Source organism: Megascapheus bottae, chromosome 21 (genome assembly GCF_031878675.1).
Source record: "Megascapheus bottae isolate mThoBot1 chromosome 21, mThoBot2.hap1, whole genome shotgun sequence".
Lineage (NCBI taxonomy): Eukaryota > Metazoa > Chordata > Mammalia > Rodentia > Geomyidae > Megascapheus > Megascapheus bottae.
In genome coordinates this window covers 7,891,103-7,895,519 of record NC_143529.1, presented here as the reverse complement: position 1 = coordinate 7,895,519, position 4,417 = coordinate 7,891,103, and positions in this window count along the sequence as shown.

The following is a 4,417-nucleotide window of genomic DNA, read 5'->3' as shown; positions in this document are numbered from 1 at the left end:
GGTATATTGTATATATATTTACTTGTTTATTTGAAATAGGAAAGGGAGGGGGAAAACAGGATGATTGGGATGGGGTGGGGGAGGAAAATGGGGACAAAAACATAAGAAAGGGTATCAATGCCTGAGAAGTAATGCACCTACTATCTGGCAAATGTAACTGTAACCCCTCTATACATTACCTTGATAATAAAAAATAAAATGAAAAAAAGAAATAAAGAAGTGTTAATAAAATCATTCAATAAAAATGCTCCACCATGAGGAACATCTGATACTATATTTAAATATACGTACATATACATACATATATATGTACAAGTTGCAAGACCATAGCAACTGCCTGTGAATGAATACAGGCCTATCTCTAGCCATCTCACAGCCCAAACAAGCTAGCACTTTATACTTCATCTAGGTCATATCATTCCTTACAGCCTTACGGCCTGTCACTCAAATGCAGTCAGCAAGCTCAGTCTTACTTCTCAGATGGCACCGTTACTGCAAAAGACAGATGATTTGCTTTAGATCTAAAGGAGTTCTGCACAGTAGCTTTTTGAATCAAGTTCACCAGAGGCTCAACATAACATTCCTATTTGCCAGAGATACTTCAAATAGTCCATGAATTAGTGATAAGATCTTGCTACAGATGTCTTTTCTCTTACTCCTAATGCAAAAATGCTAGTTTATGGATTATTTGGTAATGTAGTGTATATTGCTTCCAAAATCCAAAGAAACCCAGCAACTATTCTGTGTCTTTGTCTTTGTGCCAGGAATAGGGCATGAACTCAGGCCTTCAGATTTCAGCTTAGGTTTTTCACTCAAGGCCAGTGCTTCACCATTTGCGCTACCGCTACTTGTAGGAGTTTTGGTGATAATAGTCTAGTGGATTTGTCTTTCCAGGACTGTCTTTGAACCAAGGTACTCTTCTATCAGTCTCCTGAGTAGGTAGGATTCTAGAAGGGAGCCACTGACACCCAACTTATGTGTCTTTCTTTCTTGAGCCACAGCACCACTTCTGGCTTTTTTCCATGTATGTGGTACTAAGAAATCGAGTCTTTATGCATGGATCTTCATGCATGCTAGGCAAGCACTCTACCACTAGGCCAAACTCCTGGCCCTTATGTGTTTTTTTTTTAGGGGTTCGTGGTGTGTTTGAGTCTATTTTCTGTTGCTAATAACCCAATACTATAGACTGGGTAGGTTAGAGATAAAAGAAATTTACTTTGGCTCATGTTTTTTGAGGTTCCAGGGTTACGAGCTATGTCTGGTGATGGCCTTATTGTTGGCAGAATCCTGAAGTACTGCAGGGAATTTCATAGTAAGATGGAGAACATGTGTGGGTATGCTTGTCTCCCTTGGTCTCTCTCCGTCTACTTATCATGCCAACTGTAATTCAATCATGGGGCTCTACTCTAATGACTACCTAATCCTGCCCACCTCTATGTACTATAGTTGGATTATAGTTTTACTGTTTCAATATGGGGATCAAATTTGAACATATAGAGCCTTGGGGTCACTCAGATAATATCCAGACCAGAGCAGTGGTGCAGTGCATGACAATTAGTCTTTTACTGTTAAGACAATATCCTGACAGCTTCCAGATCTCCACATCCCTGAAACTTCACTAAGGTGAATTTATTTTCTGGCTTACACTTTACCCTTTTTGGTTTAGATGTCTTAGGCATCTAATGTAGTGATTTCATGTTTATCAGACTCATTTAGTTTAAAGTCTTCAGTATAGCAATCAAGGTCTGTACAGTTATGGCAGAGATTGGGAGAAATTACATTCCTTAAACAAGACTCTAAAGATGAGCTGTCAGGGTTGGCCTTGAACTCACTTTGTTGTCCTGGCTAGCCTCAGATGCATGGTATTTCTGCCTCCACCTCACTAGTGCTGGAATTACAGATGTGATTAACCATGCCTTGTAAAGGTAAACTCTCTTAGCCTTTATCCATGAAAATTGGAATAGACTTTTTTTTGGTTGGTTGGTCATGGGGCTTTAACTCAGAGCTTGGGAGCCGTCCCTGAGCTCTTTTGCACAAAGCTAGTGCTCTACCACTTTGAGCCACAGCTCCACTTCTGGTTTTCTGGTGGTTAGCTGGAGATAAGAGTCTCATGGACTTTTCTGCCTGGGCTCTCTTTGAAGCATCATCTTAAGATCTCAGCTTCCTGAGTCGCTAGGATTACAGCCACTCGCAACACCTTGGATAACTTCTTAACAAATCTTCTCCACAATAATAGATGCATGCCAAGTGCCAAGCTTTGTGTGACTTATGGCAGTAAAGATGGTACAGATAGAACAGTCCTTGCTGGCCAGGTGCTAGAGCTCACACTTGTAATCCTAGCTCTGGAGGCTGAGATCTGAGGATTGTGGTTCAAAGCCAGCCCTGGCACTGAAGTCTGTAAGACTCTTATTTCCAATTAATCACTAGAAAACCATTAGAAGTGGCACTGTGGCTCAAGAGATCTGAGGATTGCAGCTTGAAGCAAGCCTGGATGAGAAAGTCTGTGAGTCTCTCATCTTCAATTAACTACCAAAAAGCCAAATGTGGATCTGTGGCTCAAGTGGTAGAGCACCATGCTTGAGTGGAAAAGCTAAGGGAAAAGCACTTAGTACTCAAGCCCTGAGTTTAAGTCCCAGGACCAGCACAAAATCAGTCAATCAATCAACCAGTCAAGGGCTATTTCAAAAGTCTGCCCACATGTTTAAATTCTTAGGGTCACCACAGTCATTGACAAATATCCCTGGAGCAGTCAACATCTTTGAACACTACTTTGTGTATTTGCCCCTGATAGTAAATGTACTCACCTTCTCTGTGTCAGGTAAGTGTTGTCAATTGCCATTCCAGGACTCCACGATTACAGAAAGCAGAGTGCTGGGTCGACGGGAGCATCTCCATGTCATGTCTTTCTACACGAGTGTTCGTGCTATTCCCAATGTGTTGTCCATTGCTTTTAGAACTAGTCATTAGAACCTCCATTTAACCAATGGAGTAAATTACAGCCACTTTGAATGCATGGCTTAACCCATAGTTTTCTGGTAAGGTGCGTGTATCATTTTAGCTCTATGCTTTGCTCTTTATTTGGTTTGGAACTGGATTGATTATTCTGTTTCCTACACTATCACGTCACTTCTGACAACATCCAGAGTCAAGCTGCCGATGACACACATCTACCTTGGTCTGTACTGGCAATGGTCTCAGTCACAATATTGATGGCTCACGCCTGTAATCCTAGCTACTCAGAAGGCTGAGATCTGCCTGTGAGAGGGGGAGACGTTGTTCATCACTGATGACAGAGGAGGCAGGAGCTAGGTACATGCTTCTTTGGTTTTGTCTATGTAATAAGGTGAGAATATACAGAAGTCATGTTTTGTGAGTTCGAATCTTGGAGTCTTTATTAAAAGGCCAGTGACTGCATGGTGGACTCTCATCCCAAAGGCCAGCAGCCGGAAAACATACTCAATACAGTTAGGAAACAGAACAGAGATGACAGAAATAACAGATACAATACCAACAGGCCAATTCAGCTTGGATAGAGAGCTGAATGGGGATGCCGTGTTGACGGGAGAACAGCCAGGAGACATGATACGGGACCGAATATGGAGACAGGTGGCATGGCATTCTGGTGCCTAAGCTGATTCAGGCCTAGATTCAGGGCAGGGGACAGGGCCAAAGGAAACTCCCAGTCTTGGGCACTGGACTGACAAGCCTATCAGCCAAGTCTCCCTCCCTGTCTCCAGGGATTCAGGCACACCCATCCATCACCTGACAGAGGGGGGCTCCACCTTCTCCCATCATGAGGACACCACAGGCTCCTAAGTGGCTAGGACTATGGGCTGGAGTCACGGCTGAAGGCCTGACCTTTGCTGGGAGCATTGCTTCTCACTCACCTCACCTCAAATCCCTTTCTTAGGGATCTGCAGAGTGTTCCTTTGTAAGTACCCGTATGTCTCACCTCACACATCCGGCAGCAGTGACTACGTGGCTTTTGTCAGCACCCGCTCAGGGTAGGCATCTCGTCTACCTGTGCTCCCTGTTTCATCCACACTTCACAGTGCCTCTCCACACGGTTTGACGGGTGTCTCCTTTCCTGTGGGAGAGCCTGGCACCTTCTGATTTCATAGGAGTCCATCAGGGCTGGAGAAAAAGACTCAAAAGACTGGCCGACTTGGTGATTCAGGGCCTCTGGGCTATCTCGGGAACTCTGTGCCACGTCCCCTCGCTCCCCAACTCCACACCCAGGTGTCTGAGCTTAAACTCCGTGTGGGATTTAGCTGGCAAGGTGGCTGGCTGCACAAGGGGAAACGCAAGGGTCCAGAACCCCAGATCCCCCCCTCACCAGGGGCTGGAGGAACGCTCGCTGAAGAGCCCCAGTGTGTCCAGGTCCACGTGGGCTCAGACAAAGACGACCAGACTGGCC